The 20,470-nt window shown below is 45.2% G+C and overlaps 1 protein-coding gene across 11 annotated transcripts in view; it reads left to right on the top strand.

Moving 5' to 3' along the window:
- The window catches only part of LOC110829231 (uncharacterized), a 300,697-nt gene that overhangs the window by 264,033 nt on the left and 16,194 nt on the right, over nucleotides 1-20,470 (top strand). The window contains exon 1 of one of the 11 annotated variants that reach the window (XM_087353956.1): nucleotides 5,634-5,653. The exons of 7 other annotated variants lie outside the window; for them this stretch is intronic. The gene's annotated coding sequence lies outside the window, so the exon portion shown is untranslated. Of the gene's footprint in view, nucleotides 1-5,633; nucleotides 5,654-6,227; nucleotides 6,737-11,117; nucleotides 11,257-20,470 lie in introns of those variants that run through there. 3 more of the 11 variants (XM_022062763.2, XM_022062759.2, XM_022062764.2) reach the window with 3 other exon arrangements.

The raw sequence follows: 20,470 nt of genomic DNA, 5'->3' as shown, positions 1-20,470 counted from the left end.
CGTGTTTCGAGTGAAAGGTACGCGGTCCTCTGCGAGGAGGAGAGGCCAGCAGTCAGTGCCGCCAACGTTTGGTCCAGAACTTTTTATCTCATTGGCTTACAGCAGTAAATACATTCAGTATAAATTAGTACTACTCCGTTCGCGCGCAATCCAATTGGCCATGATTAAATAATCGGACAGTGTTTTAGAAATGACTCCCAAAACGTGCTCGACAGACCAACTACTCTTTAGGCCCCGCCTGCCGATTTGTACGCCAATGCCGATACTGAATAATGTAGATAAACGTAATCCGTTAAACATTTTTACAGTATTTAATTGTATTGACCTTTCATCTCCTTCGCAGCTGGCCACTGTTCAATGGGTTTCCCCAACAAAAATTCTGTCTACCTTCTTGTGTCCCTAATCCGTCGTACTCAGAGGTTTCCAGCGATGAGGCGCTGATGTAGAGACTCTTCATACTTTGCCGACGAAGCATTTGGTAATCAGTCCTCTGCAATGTCGCGTACGTACACGCGCCATGACTCAGAGCTGATAATGTCGCCCTGGTATACGATGTTTACAGTCCAGTTCAAGCATTGCAATACGACGCTTGTTATATTGTATGGGTGTGAAACTTGGTCTCTCACCCCCCCACCCCCACCCCCTCCACCGAGGGATGAATACAAATGTGGGTGGGAGACAACAGGATGCCGAGAAGAATATTTTGACCTCAAAGGGACGAAGTAAGAGGTGACTGGAGACATTTTCTTAACAAAAAGCACAGATTTTATGGGTTGGGCATGTAGCTCGCATGGGAGAATGTGTAATGCGAAGGGTTTTTTTCGTCAGAACGAAAGAGAAATGATAGGAAAGACTTTAAAAGACGGAATAATATTTTGAGATGTATTCGGAATAGCTTCTTTTGACTCAAAACACTGGCCCATAGAACACGGTAATGAACGCCGTGTAGTCTGGTAGTACCGACGTTTCAGAGGTGCTTTCTGCCGAAATTGGACAACACTACACGGCGCAACATCCCGTGAGACAGTAGTAATCGCCGTATTCGCTTCTGTGAACACCCGAAATTTCAGCACGTAATTGTTTGGCGACGACGAATTTTATATTATAAAGAAGACGAGAGATTTCTTGACATGGCTGTAGCTTTTTTTTAAGGACTTATTTTATTCTCTGTATCTTAAGACGCTGTCGTCGAGAATACGTTCATTTTGTATAATTTTATTAAACATTTACAGAGAAGAAATGCAGTCGTCGTCTCTTGTAAGAATTTGCCTGCCATCACAAGTTTTTGCTTGAAGCATCCTCCAAGGTGCTGCTTTGTACAGCCCTCGGGAGTAGAGGAAGTCGTTCTGGATCTGTAGTCAACGTGTTAAGAAGTTAAGAATGTTAATAAAACACGGCTCCAACGCTGTGTTTGGTGTCAGGGCGGTTTCCTAGCTGAACAAACGTTTTCCAAGAAACTGTTGAAAGTTTATCCTTGAATATAGACCCTCTGTGTTTGATAACGCAGGCATGAATTTATATTAGTGCGCAGATAAAGGGAGCCGAGACTGGAGTCCCTTGTTAGTCACAACAAAGGGGAGATGAAGGCTCGACGTACTTCTTGGAGGAAGGGAAGTGTAAGTTCTGCGTTCAAAAGGCGGTTAACAGTAATTATTTACCGCCGGGATTTAAAGGGAACTGCGGATGTGATATCCGGGGGTCGTATACAGTTTCGCACCCCATTATACTTCCTTGCTTACCCGGTGTGTGGGGGGGTGGTGTCGGGGTGCAGCACACCAACTTCTTCAGTCCTCTGATCTATAATCGCTTGTTGCTGCAAAAACGACATACGTTTCTCGACTGGACTGTGCTGCCATCTGGTCCATGTGTCCAAACAGGACAACAGTCAGATTGAAGGATCTCCCCTAAGTAATTTACGTGTGGTCGAACTTTTAGGTTCTCAGGACTCCAAGTGTTTGCTCCATGAGACAGGCCTGTTTTTACATTTCGATATTTTTTTTCGTTGTGTTGTGTTGGTACCATTTTCTCTCTCTCCTAAAATGGAGACAGCCATACTCGAAAAAGTCGAAGAACATTTTTTTTCGCGCGGAACGGAAAAGACCATTCAAATTCGCCCCCACTGCGACCTGACCTCTTTGGGGAGGTGGGCACCACGGTGCAGGTTTCTTTGTTGTCACGTGTGACGTGAGACATGTGTCGCTCTTGTTCTAAGCTTGTGTTGCTTTTATAAGCGAAACTTATGCTGAAGGAAAGCGTTATCACGTACCAGTCGCATTCATGGTCTCAACGTGCTGTTTTATTTTGGTGGCTGCTAGCAGCGGTCAGTGGCGTTCCTCCGTCGTCTCTGTTAGAACGGGGGGGTGGGGGGTATAATTTTAATTGGTTATTTTGACGTAATTGTCAATGGCTGTGATTTTATAGCGTCTGATGATAAGATATTTAGTGAATAATGAACTGGAAAGGGCGTAGAAAGAAGCAGTTGTGGCCTATTTTAAGATGCCGTCACTTAGTCGACCTTGAGAGGAAAATCACGAAAATCCTGATCGAGTACAGCCAGACTCCAGATGAACAGCGTGTTGCGAAATGTTACAAAGAGCCTTTGCTTTGTGGACGGCTCCACCGAGCACGGCATCGAAATTCCGGTCCCATACAAAGCTGTGAATTTGTTGACTGACGGTTTGCTTCTAAGATTAGAACTTTGACGCCTCCAAAGAAATCTCCCGAAAGAAAGGAAGAGTGTTCCAGAGCCAGGTAATGAAATACAAACCATTTGCAATCTTCAGGCGGGCTTCAGCCCTGAAGCTGGAGACAGCATGTTCCTAGAAACGTTGGCACAGCGCCGAAACCCAGAAGAGCAGAACTGTAAAATAATTTACCTGCTCGTTAATGCATTTCTGAACCGGCCAATCAGCGTTTTCATTCATTCGTAAAGTAAACAGACGTTTAAAATTATTTCTGGTGGCAGGAAGTCGGAGTCGCTCGCTCTCGAAATAGACTTTCTCATGACGTCATCCTAATGTATTAGTCCCCGATAAGGAAAGATGGCGCTGGATTTCCGGGAATGGAAGTCGTGCCGAAGCAAAGTCCGGGAAGTGGCCCGGACGAGAGGCTTCTGGAAGCTTCGTTATCTGATCTGACGACGAGCCCTCCGCACTTTTAACACCCGGAGAAATAAAGGTCAGCAGCTTCGGTGGTTCGCGAAGGGAGAGAGACAGTCGGGCGAACGCTTAATTCAGAAATTGTATCCGTTCGCATGTTTTCTTTCCTGGGATGCTGTTCGATTTTGTGAAGTATTTTCGTTGCACCAAAACTTGTCGGTGTTTTTATTTTGGGTTCCCGCAAGACCATTGTTTGTTCACCGAATGTAGAAAATATTTTTCAATGTGGCATACATTTAACGAAATACAAGGGAAAATATTTGGTGACTTTTGCTGCGCTATGTTGGTAGTGTCATTGCCGTTGGCACAATGTATTTATCTGCGGCGAATGAACGGCAAGCCAGGGAGGTGTGCCAAACCAAAAAATGAATGTGGAAGCTGTTGTTCAGCATCTTATTATACTTTACCATTCTTCTTTGATTTTTTTTTTGAGTGTAATGGCCCGTTTTGAAACCTCCCAGCAGCACGTGGTCGTTTGACGAGATCATCCGGAAGTCTTTTGTGTGGTCATCGTCCCAGGAGCCTGGGAGTAACGGACCTGGTCACTCGCTGAGTGACTCATAGACCCAGATGAGTCACTGCTCTGTAGCTGATGACACGTACCTGACTAATTGTCCGTCTGATTGCATGGTTCAGAGTCCTTCTTGAGAAACTGATAGTCACGTAGCTGGCCCGCAAGTTCGTATAATTTACTATCGTGTTTCCAGCATCGGGCACTATCCTGAGCCAGATATATCCAATCGACACCCTGGAAAGTTGTTTCTTTGAAATATTTTTTTTAATATTATCCCCCATGTACGCCTACGTCTTGCAAGAAGTCCCCTCTCTATGACGAAAGTTCTGAATTCATTTGTCGCCTCTCCCACTTGGTTTATAGCTGTAAACGGAAAGACAGAAGGTTTTTTGGTGGTAGACATCTCCCAGATTTAATCTACTCGTAATTTCGTCATGTCCATAACATTGATTTGCTTGAAATTTACCGCGTCTTTGAAGATCGTCTTAGATATGTTAATGTTACGAACATGACATGGCCGTCTAGGGTCTGCTTGAGGTTTTCCTACATACATTGCTACAAGAACAAATATCGCGCTTTGCTACATGAAATTACTCTGGCATGTAAATGGATCTCGATTAAACTTTGATATTCGTAATGGAGCTTGCAATGGACCTCCGAATGTTGCCAGCAAGGTTGTCAGATAAAGATGGCTGTCAGTGTTTTGTTACGGCAGGGTTCATCTTGAGATTGTCCTATTACCATTGAGAATGGCATTTATAATTGGTTTCGAAAATCGGTTTTAGCTTGCCGTTGTTAGTCCATCAGATGGGGGCAATATGTTCCTCCGAAACGTCTGTATTACAACACAGAAGACGACGGCGACATGTTCTCCGCCGTCTGAACCTCAAATCCTATCGAGTTTAACCTGCTTTCACAAAAACCGCGTCGTGACGTAATGGCGTCCTTGAAGGAGCGCTCACTTCAGTGATCAGAAATCTTTACGTAATGGGCGTGTTCCGATCGAGTGAATGTCAGCGTATGTCCTTTAATTATCTCGCACGTTCCAGTCACTTGCTGGTCCCCGATCTGTACAGTTGTTCAACTAAGTGACTCTGAGCCCTTGACAAGCTGATGGTCACTCAGATAGTCAAGAAATTTCCCCGCATTTTATGGAACCTCAATATTCTTTGCCTTGTTCATAAGATCCCACCATCAGTCACATGAATCCTTTTCACACTCAAACGCTTCAAACAATATTCACTTTAATATTATCCTTCGATACATGTCTGTGTCTGCCAGGCGCTCCGTTCTGTTCAGGGTCATCACTGAGGGTATGGGAGATTTCAAGACGGCTTGTACATGCATGTAAAATTTTAGGCTAAAATCCGCGCATCGCAAGTTATGGAGCCCCGAATTATCCGGTTCTCTGCTTTCATCTGCTTTTTTTATCCTCTCTTAGAACCAAGATTCTCCTCAGTCTTTTGAATGTTTGCAGTTATTTATTCTTGTACCTGATTCAGATTGTCTCTCCGCCCCACAGGTTGCCCCTCCAGCACCCGTCGCAACGAAACAAGTGCTAAGCGCCGCGCAGTGCTGTTATAATTGTAACGCCTTCGTGTGGTTTTTGTAGTTCGCAAAAGAGAAGTCGAGCCGAGATTGCAATTAAATGCGGAGTGTTAATTAGCCGTGTGTACGGAAGGCTCCACTTATTAGCTACTACGCTCTGTGGCGTAACGGTAACTCTCTAAACACCCGTACTTCCGGTTGTTCAGACATTTCCCTGTTTTTCTCCGACGCTCCTTCAGACAGGCCACCCACATAACCTGCTCGTTCTTCGTTATCATATCCAGTGTTTATCTGACAGTCAGCCTCGTGCTTCGTCAGTCTTTACCTGGGGGAGATGAACACCAACGCTTTGCATTGGATACGCGGGTGAACCGAACGGCTTTTGTGCGGAAGGTAGCTGAGCCTTGAACCTGGGTCTTCTGTTAGCCCGGAGGTAAGTGAGATCATTAGCATCGATCTTGTGCTGTAGCTTCAGGACAGTCCAGCTTATTGTCACTTAATTGGATAACCGTGATGGAGAGCCGATCACCGTGGAATCGCGTGTTATCGACTAACCCAGCCAACTGCTCTATGCAGCCTGCAGGCACCGCGTGTATGTGACCCGGCAAACATTTAGTTAGAATTTGTGCTGAATATTTTAACAGTGAGTTAAAGAGACGAAAGTTTAATGTCATCGCATGTGAAACTTTGGTCTCTCGTCCTGAGGGAAGGACACGCGTTGAACGTGTTTGAGCAGAGGGAGGTGTCCTCTGAAGAGTTCGAGCCTCAGTGCGCCCCTCGAATAGCGAAGGTTTTCAGCCCGCAACACACAGTGGCGGAGCATCAGCAGACCTACGGGAAGCCGTCATTACCATCTGACACATCGCCACTGAAACCCAGTGGACCGTGAGACCCCTGATGACGGCTTGGCGCTGGTGGTGGTAGGAGCGGGCACCACCAACTCGCTGTGTATCCCACGGAGATGACGTCACCGCGTGCCACACGCTTTGGGGAGCTCGGTACAAGTCAGTCGGTCGCTTGTTCAGTCTGCTTTAAGGCGTGGAAGTGTCTGCAGGCCACTGAACAAGCTCGGAAGGTCTGTTTCGTCATTTGTTATCCAGCATCTGCTGCAGTTGCTTGAGAAGTAGTGGAGGGGGAGTGACGTCACACGGCGTTGGAATGTTATTGTGTTGAACTCGGTGTTTTGTTTGGTGCAGTCGTCAGTGGTTTCGAAGTGTTGTGACGAAGTTTGATGCAAAGGAAAGTTGTGAAAGTGTGACGCAGAAGGAATAATGAAAGAAGGCAGAGGAACATGGTAGGTGTGTTACCCGGCGAACGGGCCGTGGCTTTTGATTGACACAGAAATTGCTGTTGAATTATCGCCACGACTCGGAATCATCGTAATTTCAGGGCACGTGCGCCTGTTATTGGTACATTACAGTCTTGCGCACGACGAGACGTGCATATACTTTGGCGGGACGGGGGCACCCACCATCTGAGCAGATTCGCCGACTACGTGGGAGCGCACGTGATAGCGGTAATGAAAAGTTCTTATTGTGTTTCCTCTGATCACAAGAGCACGTAGAAACAGCCTCTACGTGCGATTCTGGCCCTGGTGGAAAATCGTGCCACCTGTTGCCAGGGCGCGACATACACCGGGGTTCACAGGCCGCGTCGGGCCGTGGGCGCACTAACTCTTCTGTTCAATGGGTACGAGGGGTTGGGTAAAACGGCCAGAGCGTGCGGCTGACTGCTTGTCTCCATTAGTGTTTCAGCCACGCATGTTCGACTTCAGTTGTGGAGGTGATGGTCAGCTTCGCATCGCATTTGGTTTACTTTTCGATTAATGAGCAACCGAAAGTCGGTCTGCACTCTATAAAAGGGAAGGAAAGAACCACTTTTTCTGTTGGGAGTCGAACCTCAGTCATCCAGCCAGTAGCCCGATAATTACACTGTCAGTTTGTGTGTACTTGTAGTGCCATCAGCACCGAGAGAGCAGCAGTCCGAGGTCTGCGACTAGAACGAACTGCGTTGTATTGAAACCAAAGTTTTTGTAGTAGGTGAGCCTATAGGATTAACCCTTCACCCTGTCCAGAGACCGATCACTTGACGCTAAATCTTCACGGGTCAATTGAACGGTGATCTTGTGTTCTATTTATGATCTGCGTTCTAGAACTCTGAAGTTCCTGTGTCAGGGGGCGTTTATTAAAGTTTCTTGAGACTGTCTAGTTTAATTACCGCAAGTATACCAACTCAATGACGCAAAGTCCTTGGGAAATTGACAAATCGTCGGTTTATCGAAGAGAAGTCTCTATCTTACGTGGAGCATCTGAACTCTGACCTGAGCCAGTCCAGTCCAGTCTGCACCCTCCCACTACGTTCAACACCCATTTTAATATTGTAGCGTGGGACGGTATACAACCTTGATTGTCAACCCTTGATTTCTTGCAGGGTCTACTACCTCAAATCCGATCTCAGTTGTAAACTTGGTTGGATTGTAAGAGACCACAAAGTCTTCCAGCAATAATGAATTTAATCTACAAATACAACAATGTCTATGCAACAATGCCAATAAACAGACGCAACAATGTAGACACAACAATGCTAAACGCAACAATGTCAATAATAATACAACAATGCATGAATACAACAATGTCAAACAGTTCAACAATGCCAACCCCAACACATCACAATATTATTATTATTCCACCTGCATCTCGGTCTCCAAGTGGTGTCTTTCTTCCTTTCAAGAAACATTTCTCGTTTCGCTACTGCGTGCGTGAGTTTCCTCCGCCTTGGTGACGCAGCGTAGTTTTCCTGAGACGTTCCTAATCCGCCGTGGGTTTCGTAATATAAGTGTGCGACTGTTATTCGATTATGTTCGTTGTTTTTGGGCTCTCTCGCTTGTGATTTCCGAGGAGGCAGACTCGGAAAATTCCACAGAACCATTCGTTATTAATGTATTTTTACCATCCACAGCGAGACAACGTATTTTGCCCACTGCCGGACTCCGCTACGGTAAATAAGTTAATCTAGGGCCTTGCTGTAAGGAGAACCTAAAAATGAATTTTAATCTTCACACATTCGTCTTTGTCGTATACAGATGTCAGCGTAGCTCTCATTCATATGGGAACCATGTGTATTTCTTTATGTTTCCTTCTCTGAGAATAATAAAAGTGTTTCATCTTCGGAGTTTTAGGGGTATCTTCAAACTTGGTGTAGCTTGGGGCCTCTGCTTTAGAGCGACTGCAAGTTTCGGCGCTCACATGCCATCTCCAGGCTCTTACCTTTGCCAAAGATACTACTTCAGAACCAAAATCGTGTTGACGGTGAACAGCTCCTTTGCAGTTTTAATCGTGATACTAAAACGCGTCTCGAAGCGAGGACTGATTTCCTGAAATTAGTCGCAGGATAGATTACGCCAAGATCTTTGAAATCGACCCATCGAGTTCGCACGCTGTCGCATGTCGTGTGATCCAGATAAGCCAATTTCTGTTCTTCAAGGTTAGGTTCAGGTGACCTCAGACTGAACGTGGCAATTTGCATCTTTGCGTCTTCTTTGTGACGTTCTGTGGAATTAATATCCGGTAAATAAACGCGACTCATCTCGGATGTGTCATAACCTCGTCTGGCGACACGGAAATTGAATTTAGCCTGGATTGTTCAGTCCTCTTACTAACGAGACCTTATTAGGAAATACAATACGAAACAGCGTTGAACGCAGATGTGGCAGGATGAAGTCGATGAATTTTGAAGCCCGTGGCTGCCCGCAGATTGTACATCGTTATATATAGGAGTTTTGGGGACTGTCATTTATTCTTATTATTAGGCAGAATAAAAGTGTGAAATGGGGAGGGCATGTAGCATGCAAAATCAAAATGGTTTTTGCACAGTGGAAGAGACCACTTGGGATTCCTTGGCGTTAATGGGAGGATGATATTAAAATGTTCGGTTTTTGAAAATGAATGATGCCTCGCCTTGAATCCCGAAGTAGCATTGCGAGGTAAAATTGAATGGGCAGGAACACAGCTTACCGCTATAAATTGATTATCCTTTAATTAGCGTCTAATGTAAATATGGTCTGATCACCTGACGTGAAGTTCCTTTAATTAACACACGTGCGCTACAGGAATACCGCGTCTTTCCCGGCAAAGAGAGAACGAAAATTGTCGAAAGTACACGCGGTTTAAGAGAGCGTCCATCGCTTCAGGGAAGAGCGATCCTGCAGCCACTCAGTAGCCTGTTGTCTGCATTTTTCTGTCAGATTTCCTGCTTCAACGTGCAAGTTGTTCTCCTTGAGTAACTGTCTCAGTCAGCGCTCGACTAAGCTTTTCTGTCCCCGTTTCGTCACTCGTGACACATTTCCTCTTATTAAAGTTATGTCACGTGGTATTTTGTTTTAATAACAATCATGCAATGCGTTTAGCCATGTTTCTAACCCGTGTAGTGTTTCAAGACACCGATCCATGTATGAAATCTACAGCCCCACGTACGACTTTGCAGTTGGGATAGCCGGTGATCGTGTTACGAAAATTCGCATTTCGGAATTTCCCCAACAAACTCGAACGCGAATAGTCGGGCAAAGGACGAGGCAGGGAAACCAGGAGAAATGCGTTTGTGTTAAAAAAATATTTTCGTTGCTTGTTTCAGGCAATGAAATTGGCCCTTTCTCGGTCGTACCGGAACGTAACCCCCCCAATTATAACATCGCGCTTAACGTTCTTTCCAGGAAGGTGACTTGGTAAGAGCGCGAGATATTGGAATCGTGAAGGTTCGAGAAGCTGTGGAAATCGTGTCCTACCCGTCAGAAAGGAATTTGCACAAAAATGACTAATTCTGGAAAATACGTGGTTAAAATTTAATTACATTTACGTATATCCACTGGATGTTGGACTGAAAATTGGACTTCGCTCGTGTTTATGACTAGGAAACTTTAGAGACACAGGTTTGAAGGTAAGGTCTAATCTTTTGTGACCTTTGGACGCCTCATCAGGCCCAGATAATCGTACTGTGCCTGTTTGTTTGTTTAGACCGGTAGAGAGCAGCACCTCCTTTCTTAGGCAGCCATTCGCCATTCCCCACATTGCAAGACATCCAGACAGGATTAGAAGGAACATAATTTGTAAAGTCGATAGTGCAAGAGTGTAATATGTCGCGCCAGATTACATCGACATCGCATGTACGTCACGTGACTTGTTTCCTGCCATTGTAATTAACTATCCGTGACTTCGGTTCCTCCGACAAACACGTGGTTCGTGAACGCGTGTCCGTTGTAGCTTCTGCATTCAGATTTGCCGCGGTCCTCTACTTACTTTTCACGCTGAAGTTGGACGCCAGGCTGATCTGTTGCATCCAGCCCGAATACTAACGACGCACTTCAATTACCCGTGTTAAATGGGTCCCTGTCGTCACCACGTGGTCCATTCTCGGGTTATGGACGTAGCGGGAGGATAATATTAAAAGGATCTTGGTGAAATAGGATTGTTTTTGTCTGAAGTTTGAGACACTGGCGGCGAAGAACCTTAAAGGGCGGGGAACCAGATGTGTGTGCTATTAGCTTGTCCAGAAGGACACAGCTCATGGAGTGACAAGCCACAAGATACGACGCCGGACGTCGCAATGCGGAATTAAGATGTCATGTTTTGCGTAGATGGGACACCAGGCGAGCTGTACGACAAAAAAAACCGACGCCTACGCAAGGTAGCGTAAGCGATCCTGGGGAAGCATCAGGAGGAAATCCCTGACGAAGACCAGACGCCTTCCTCTGCCTCTCAAGTCTAAATTTGTCAATTCTGACCCACATCTGTTGCTGTTTGTAATAACCAGGTTGTCTGATACTTCATGTACGTTCCTGCGTTTATCTACTCGTGGGGAGAGGCTGTACCTGATAATGGTATCTCCAGCGTTGCCCTTCCCATGTTACAGACGCTCAGAAATGCCTCAGTCATGACTCACCGTCGATAGTATCATCAGAAGAGAGAGTTGGTTGCTCCGAAGTGCACTGTACACGCCCACGCTCCACTGAACAGTGCCACCGAACGCCTACACATTTCTGAGGTAATCATGAGTAAATTTCACTGTGCATGCCGTAAGGAACACTCGGTTCACCTTCAGCGTGTTTCTGTGAAGTGTGTCGAACGCTTCGTGAATCGAGGAACAGGCTGTTCCGGAGTTGACGTGGTTTTGCTGTACATTCGTGTTCATTATCGGACAGTCCACCCGTTTTCCCAGAATTGCCCGTCTCCTGCTTCGATATGAAGAACTTAACAACATTCCTGCACGCTCCATCTGAATTCTGCTGTCTCGGGTCTCTACAGCCTGTGCCCACAAATGCCTCCATTTCTTGTCGGCTCGGATCCGGTAGTTTTGAGGAATCTGTCTTGCAGCAAGCAGGTGGTGCGAAAGACGGCCGGCTGGTCCACCTTCTGGCAGAATCCCTGTTGGCCTCTTCCCCTTTCCGTCGGAAATCACCAAATGTTTCTCTCAAGTATCGGGGGAGGTTACGTTGGACGGTAAAGAAGGACGCAGTGCATTCAGAATCTTGGTTGGATATCCTGAAGAAAAAGGCAACTGGGTAGACCAGAGCGTAGATGGGAGGATAAAACTTGAAACTGCGCTGCATCTCGCCGTGGGTAGGGATCAGGGGCCAATACTTGGGAACCTTCGGGTTTCATGAAGGGTGGGGAATTTCTTGAACAGCTGAGTGACTATCAGCATCACAAGACGGGTTCTGTTCGCTATAGTTGGTCTGCAGTTTAATCTTTCAGTGTCAATGTTGAAAGCAGTCTCTGTACGCGTTGCTTGTGTGATTTCTTTTAGTATGAAGATAAAGTGTTTTTTATTTTGTGTGTGTGTGTACTTAGAGGTCAGGATCAAGTACCGATGACCTCAAAGTTACCCAGCATGTTCGCGGATCGGCACCACGCTGGATTTGTATGTAGAGGTATGCAATTCGAATCTCGGTCGAATTTTTTTTTATAGTAAGTGCTGCTTACTGATTCCTTTCTGATCCTTGGTGATCTCCATTCGTTGTAGCAGGCAACACATGAAATTCATTTTGCGACGCTTTCAGTTGTTGAGATACATTTTCTTCGAATGACCCGACGATTAGTGAAGCTTAATTTTGAGGAACTGTCCCGGAATTTGTGTGACGAAGTTCGGGAGAACCTCGGAATAGGCGGTCTATGGGCTGTGATTTTTTTAAACCCAGGATCTCCGGAATACGAAGCAGGAGTTCCAACCACCCGAATTTTAGGTTTCGTATCGTTCTGTGTTGTTAGATACAGTTTCACTGTGCGATAGCCGAACACACCGCGTTCCTGAGTCGTGTATCCTCTGCTTGTCGAGTTCCTTTGTTCTGAGTGCGTCTGTGTTCATATATCCTGCCGTGTATTTCGTTCAGAATGCCGTAATTACCGACGCCTTCCAAGAAGTTCAACACTTTGTGGCGATGAACCTCGGTACGTTTGCTCCGAGATCTCGTGCTCAAAGCAGTTTCGAGAACAGCTGTTACTTTCGAGTTCATAATCTGCAAGCACCTGTTGACGCTGGCCACTTCAGACTTAGTCACACGCCATTGTTCGGAATATTGACAAATGCAGTGCTGAATATTTTAATATTTATTAAACGAGGAATTGTGAATTACGAATAATCTGCATTTATTTATATGGCGTTTGATGTTGATCTTGTGGGCTGTGTGGACTTGTAGGTAGATAGCATCGTTTCAGAGAAATATGTTGCCTCCATCTTCAGGGCTAAGTTTCTTGTGTCATCAACGCGGAGTTTCGCCGTGTGTCTTTTATGTTGCCTGAGGCAAAGATATTTTACAATATTTATTTTTTATGACAAATTTGATTTCCACTTGCTACGCGCTGCATTTATAGCAGTCATTTCGAAACCAAACATTTCCACTTTGTCCTTCGTGCTTGTTCGTTAAAACCTAATTAGCGGTTGCCACACACTTGTCAGCTGACGGTAATGGAGTATGGTGTCGCAGCCGCCGGATCCATAATCCACATGGCTGACACAAACATCTCAGTAGATCAATTATAACCAATGCCATGAAGTGACACATTTCTTAGCTAGTCATAAGCAGCGTTTGATTCTTTATTTAGTCGTGTGCTTAAATGACATTCTTTGAAGCACAGAGCTCATCTAGATGATATTTTAAAATGCGTCTTCAATTACAAATGTCAACCAAGGACGTAATCTACGTTTATTCTGAGAATCATATGATTTGATTTTCTGTTAAGATGCTACAATTCCTCCAAGTCGTAACAGTTGTCTGCGTGGAGTGTCCTCTGGCTGCGACACAAAGTAATGTGGCTAACGCAAGGCCAGGTTTTGTTGCGAAACCACTTGTACAATTCCGGAGGTGGGAATTAGGAAGTGACTCAGGATAAAATGCGTTTTAAAAGGGAAGTGCGAATGAAAACACAGGCGCCTGTTTGTTCTGCACACGACAACCGAGTGTTGGTCCTCCGATGTTGCTATGAAGCCTTGCATATTCACGGTCTCTTAGCACCAACGAATTGGATCCCAATGTTTTCTTATCCACGGACCAGTAAATTATCAATTGCGTTTTGTGAGGACCTTAACCTCGGATTGTACAGAACATTTAATGGTTAAAAGCGAACCAGACCGCGGACCAGCGGTGTGGAACCGCTGTATTAACACACACGTGATATCAGTATTAATACGATGGCATGTAATTGTCGAATAGTCCAATAGGAGCCTGGGAATTGTCAGATAAAACTCCAAGAAAACTCATTGGTCCGTTTTAAGTCGTGTAGAAGTGTTGTTAAGTGGCTTTCGACTCTCTGACGCAATCCACTTCAGTCTTTGAAGAATAATTTCGATGCTAGCGACAAATTTTGTGCGAGTTAAGTCCGTGGTAAGTCGTTTTGACTTTTAGAAGGTAACAGCAGTGAACTAAATCTGTCCTGACGGGAGTTTCCTTGTATGTATCTTGTACATTTCTTATTTCTTTCCTTACTGCGAAAGAATGTAACGTAGAAAGAAAGGAATTAGCTTGCCAGTGTAACGTTCCATTTTCTTGTAGGAAGGTGAACCATCCGAATGCATTCGACCGCGTTTGCTGTCATGATGATGCAAAACGCTGTTACGTCACACATTTACATGTTCATAGAAACTCAGACTGCAGTGTTGCCAGATTTGAACGAGTGACTAACTGATGGCTTATTGAAAAGCTGATAGTCGCTTAGATAATCAAGATACTCCGCACCTCCAAATTACCGTGTTCACAAGAGACGAACTCGGCCAGCACTCTCATACCATATTTTCCTCAGGCCCATTTCATTTGTGCCTCCCATCTACGCCTTGGTCTCTCGTTTCAGGTTTTTCCAACCTAAATTTTGTACGCGTTTGTCGTCTCCCCGTGCGTAATACTTGCCCCGACCTTATGAACCTAACGTCGCCACACAGCGTCTGTCAGTGTGGAATTTATAAATTTTCAAATGGCTCGAGGTTGCGTATTTTTTTAATCGTGTCACAAAGGCGAACATGACGCCGTGGTCCTTACAGAGAGAGAGAGAGAGAGAGTGGCGCTTTGCCCTGAATATGAGGGTCCTTTCGTCTTGCCTTGTGTGAATTTGCGAGTTTTTCTGTAGGGTTACGCATTTGGCTATCGATATGTAATAAAGTTTTATTCCATACGCAGTGTGTGATGTGGACATGACAGAATTATTGTATCACAAGTACGTGATTCTACTGTGAAATTACCGCTTTCGAATTCCTTTGTTAATAGACGAGGTCTATTGAAATTTCGCAGTGCTAACATAAACATTAATTTATGACTCACCCTGTAGCATAGGAATGAAAGTCACGTGGTTGATCGGTAGGTTATCGCCGTGTTTTCCCCCAAAGCATTTTCACCGCACACGCGTTGATGTGACGCTCGTGATTTATATCGCGCAAAAACGAGAATGAACTAATAATGTGAGTTGTAGTTTGGCGATGTTTCTAGAAACATTCAGACAAAAACCCCGAGATTCCAGGTCCTCACGTTGACAGAGTATGAAACTGAGAGAAGCTGGTAGTCGCTCAACTAGTCATATTCCCAAAATGTTTATCTTCGTTTTTAAAACACTCCGCCACTGGTTTCTATCTTGAGCCAGATGAATCTTGTTCGTCGTCCCAAAAAGCTGACGGGTTTATCCATTTTCAAACGCACTGTACCTGTGTTTCGCTTGCAGAAACGAAACTCATTGCAGTGGAACGGGCAAGGCCTAGGTCGATCTTGATCAGACTTCACAGAAGATCACTTCTTGTGTCCGTGTTCATGGAAGGTGGCGTTTCTGTTATCTTGTTTTGGAAGAGCTGGAAAGAGCAATGGACGTGCTTTGCCTCGTGACAGGTACGGGTGGGGGTCCACGTCACCGCCTCACCTGACACACCCTTCACGCTGAATTTCAACCCCCAACAACAAATTTTACGAACATAATTTTTTAATTCATCCTCCCAGAGATACCTGGGAGATTTCATCTCCCGTTGACGATTTTGTGGGTTTGCGCATTAGGTCATGGGCACCTCGTGACCTGGGAGGTCTCAGATCGTTGCCTTTCGGTGCAAATACATTATTTATGCATTTCGCATTTAATTCTGTTTAAGTTTAAGGATACATCTCAGATTATTCGCCGGTTTAATTTATCAGAACGAAGAATAAACGTGGTTATGAACGCGGTTCGAACACGTTCGTATTCGTGACATCTGCTAATACGGCAAGCAGGTGTTGGGCGGTGAGATCTATTGGGCCTTACGGAATGACGTTTATGTATGTGTTATTGTTATATCCGTTGTCATGATAACGCTGTTGAGGGATTTTCAACCTTGTGCGGTGTTTATGGCTGTCTGGGTCTAGTACATTCGATTTTCCATTCCTCGTTTGACTACTCTAAGACCGCATGGGGCTTCTGAATCACCGAAGAAGGCCGCGGACTTTGTGTCGATAGCTCGCCGAGTTGTTAGAGGAGTCTCGGAACTTGCAATTGCTTGTCAACTAATTACTAGACCATCGCGGCTTCATTTCTAATTTCCCCCCCCCCCCCCGATTCTAGCTACCGTTTTAAAGAAGACCGAATTAACGGCTGATGCAAAACGAGGGCAGGAGTGCGAAACTTAATGCGTAGCTCACAGCGAAACGAAAATGTTTCTTCTGCGTGAGGAACGTTTCTTCGTCATTCCATGTTGACACTCATTTATAACCCATGAAAATGGTAGGACGCCCGTCTCCCGAGAGTTCTAGGGTGGCATAGCCCGGTGTTGCACGCAGTGGTTGCAGAAATTCAATCAACTCGCTGAATAACCGGGGCTCACGCAGATGTTGGTTTCCACGTGTGACATTTTGTGTTCGGGGAATCTGGTTTGGACACGCAGGCTTTCCTACCAAAGTTTACATGGCACTCGACATTGTTCACAGTGTTTTAGGTTTATTCTAAACCGACGTTTCGGGGAAATTGGGTCGGTTTTTGTCATCCGGTGAAGTGTCTTGGAGAGAGGAGCCCTGTTCCTTTGGGCCCATTAAACAGAGCTGTTGTGAGTCGCTGGACAGTTGGCGTTCATGCTGATTCACGTACCTTCGTAGGAGACGTCTTCACTGTCGTATTAAGTCCTTGATGTTGGTCGTCTGGGTTGTAACCCCTTGTGGACTTGTAGGTAGGCACCAACGTATACGAGCACACTTCTAACATCTTCAGCCCCAAATCTTGCCTTTCCGCACGATTTGTCGCGGGAGATGTTCGGCGATATACGTTGCCACGCCCACTTACTGTTTTCAGGCTACAGGTGTATGGATGTGAGCCCCCCCCCCCTCCCTGCTAAGCCCTTATCAGAACCAGAAGAGTCGCGGAGGATGATGCCTCCTCGTTTTAAGAATTGTCCCTCAACTATGGACATCTTTTGGAAAACCGATTGTGGCTTTGTGTGAGTTTATCGTGAATGTTGCACCAAAGACTAAACCTGGCTCCCTTGCAGTTTCAAGGTTGCGAAATGAAGGAAGGTTATCACAATAAGTGGGCAGGGGATGGGGTCAGTACTTGCTATTAATACGTAGTTGAGTCAGAGAGAAAAGATGAATCCACTGTGCTCTTGGCGATGAGTTATGAGTCGGTAAAACAGTGTGCCCCAGTTTTCTTATCTCCCACGAGAGCCCAGTATTTTTAAGTGTTCAGTAAAGTAGGCCACAGTAGCCACTTGAAATATGCCGAGAGGCGTTATCAGTTGACCTCCGATGAATAAAAAGTAAGAAAGAAAGCAGAATAATTTAAGGAGGAATTAATGGAAGGAGAAAAGAGAAAATGAAGTGAGTTTTTACAGGCATTTGTGCATCATTTGGGTCCAGTCGCGTTGTTTTCACGCCCAGGGGCACTTAACGTCGTCACATGTGAGATGTGTCTTTCTAATAACGAGGCCACAAACCCCTGGCTTCGTATTTGATGTGACACATCGTTACTTCTGTGACAAGCTCAGCTTTCAGGAACTGACAAACACGATTTCAAGCCTGCAGACATTAATCTTTTTAAACTTCAGCATCTTTAATAAACCCAGATGCATTACTTGACATCAAACTGCGAGCGATGCCGTAAAGAACTTCTGTTGGAAAAAAGGAAGACTCTCAATATTTTTCTTTCTGTAATTATAAATATTTGTTCGTCAGTGGAGCCTGTAGTGAAAACTAGTCTCGCGAAGTTGGTAGTCGTGATAATCCGTCCTGATAGCACAGGATACCGGTTCGACAGGACTCCCTCTCTTCGGAGACGTCACGAAGAGCCTCGCGTGTGTCGTCTGGCGCCGTCCTGGTGAAATCGGGCTCTGTCCATAGCCGCCCTAGGACACTTCCATTGCCTCGCAACTTGGGGACCGAGGCCCAGTTGGAACGGCGTTCCACGACAAGAAACTCGGATTGGAAACTCCGCGCGTCGCCTGGGAATGTTGTAATTGGCGAGTTGACGGTCCGGGTCATTTCGTCTAGTCCGGGAATGTCAAAACTGTGCCTTGTTTGTCGAAGTCGAAGGCCGTTTTATATCCTTAAGCATGCAACTGAGAAACTTCGTGTTTACCCTCGACCTTTGTGTTTGCATTAACGCTCTGACCTAGTCTATGCATCGCTAATGTGAACTGTGTTGTGGGGATTTACGACTTCGAAGAGGGTAGTTTGATACAGACATGGAGATAAGTACAAGTCCTTGCAGTTAAAATCCTTTAACCACGTTTCTCGTGTATTTCACAGAATTATGAATTCTAACTGGGGATTTCTTGTGTCATAAATTGGTCCTAAGTGACGTAATCACTTTAATGCGAGACACGAGCAAGACTTTTCAGCTGAAGTCTGACGTAAAAACTACTGGGTCGTGGTGTATTGAGTGTGCCTGAGGAGAATATTTGGACCAAGAGTAGATCAGGGGAGGATGGGGAAAATTGCACGAGCAGATGTGTAATTTGACATACATTATGATGATCAGATCTGAGAGAATGGTATTTGTGATCATGTAGCACGCGTGGGTGGATGTGGGATACAAAACTTCGGTCGTGAATACCACTTGCAGGACTCAGACATAGATGGAAGAGAAGTGTTAACACGTACCTTAAACTGATGTGGTGGGAGTTCGTGGAGGTTGGGGAATTTCTGGCTAGCAGAGTGGCTATCATGTAGGACTGTTTCATACTGTTAAATACGTGGAAGATTAATATCTGCATTATGTTGATTATCCACAGTGGCTTTAGGGATGGCGTGCGGTAGTATTATCATAGAACAGAAAAGGATGGATGTCTGTCGGCATTTCACGCAATCTTTGGTTCACGAGGTGACTAACGTAACGTAACGTAATTTCTGACGGCTGACCTTGCTGTGGGCAGGAACTGCGTTGCCCTTCGTGAATGTCGTGCCACAGCTGCTGTTAATGAAGGGAGAATCCGATTACTAAAGAAGAAACGAACAAGATGGCGGCGTATGAAATAAAACAGGATCTTGTGACTCTGGACAGTCACGTGTTTTAAGCCTCGGTGTCACTTGCATCCAAGGTTTTTCTCTCCGTGATCGCGAGAAGCGGAGTTTTTAGATTTTGTATTTTCAATTATTTCTCGGGCACTTTTCTCCTTTCGTCTATGGAAGTTTTTATCTTTTAAATGAATTTTCGTGAACAGCATATCGACCTAGTAAGAGTAGTAGAAAATTTCGTGGCCAGTGAATACTTCTCGGGCGATCAGCCGTGTTTGCACTGAATTAGTTTCTGACGTTTCGGAGACTATCCGTGCCTCCATCATCAGGTGTTTGTGTTAGTCGCTACTCTCCCATCTTCGACGCCCAGTAAAATAAATTTTGTTTTCCGTCTAATTCTTGTTCTTTGAATTTATGAATCTGTCTAATCCAGAGGTTTCCAAAGTGTGGGGCGTGCCGCCCTGGGGGGGCGCGAGTGGTTTTCGGGGGGGGGGTGTTGTTTGTATGAAAAACTTTTTTAGCGAAATATGGAGAAACTTTTTAAACATCCTTTGTCTAGTTGAGGCAGTTTAATTGTCTTGCAGTGCTGAATACTCGTAGCTAAATTTTATGTCAAATCTGTTTGCTTGCACTTGTTTTGGAAGGGGGGGCGTGAAATTTATTAAATGTTTTAAGGGGGGGGGCGCAAGGTATAAAAGTTTGGGACCCTCTGGTCTATCCGATCCTACAAGTAGTTGGTGCAGAGTCGGTGGTAATGCAGTGTGCGTTTTCATCGGTCGCATAGCAACCTTCAACTTGATCCTTTGCTCTGGGGCATGGGAAAGCATCTCAGAGCACGCGAAGGTCATTGAGAACCCGCTCCTGAGAGAAGCTGCGAAGTGAGATGACGGACAACCGAGCCACTTCTATTTGTGCTATAAGCTCCAGTCGCTTGGCAAGTCATTCGTCACTGCAGAACGGAAAATACTCTGTTTTTAAGTGTCAAAATTTCATTTACGAACTAGTCAGAGAATTAATTTAATTTGAATTTGTGTTTGTTGCTACAATTCACTTCACAGTCTTCCCATCGTTGTTCGAGAAAAACACAAAAATTAGAAAAGGCACTCGTAGTCCTTCCACACTTTCTCACGAATCCGAAGGTTCATACAGTCTCCACAAGAGCCCGCCACTGGACGGTGTACTAAGTGTACGGTATTTTTCCGTTCACGTTTTACGCCCAGAATCTTACGTCTTCAGTGCGTGCTACCGCGTTGATTTGTCTGTTGTTTATTTAACGACGATGCTAATGAATTCGAAATAAAGAGGAAGTAGGCTATT

This window comes from Zootermopsis nevadensis, unplaced genomic scaffold, assembly GCF_977971745.1.
Source record: "Zootermopsis nevadensis isolate Lab colony 2312 unplaced genomic scaffold, Znev_1.0 Znev_ptg000022l, whole genome shotgun sequence".
NCBI classification, from domain to species: domain Eukaryota; kingdom Metazoa; phylum Arthropoda; class Insecta; order Blattodea; family Termopsidae; genus Zootermopsis; species Zootermopsis nevadensis.
This window is presented reverse-complemented; position numbering and strand designations above follow the sequence as displayed.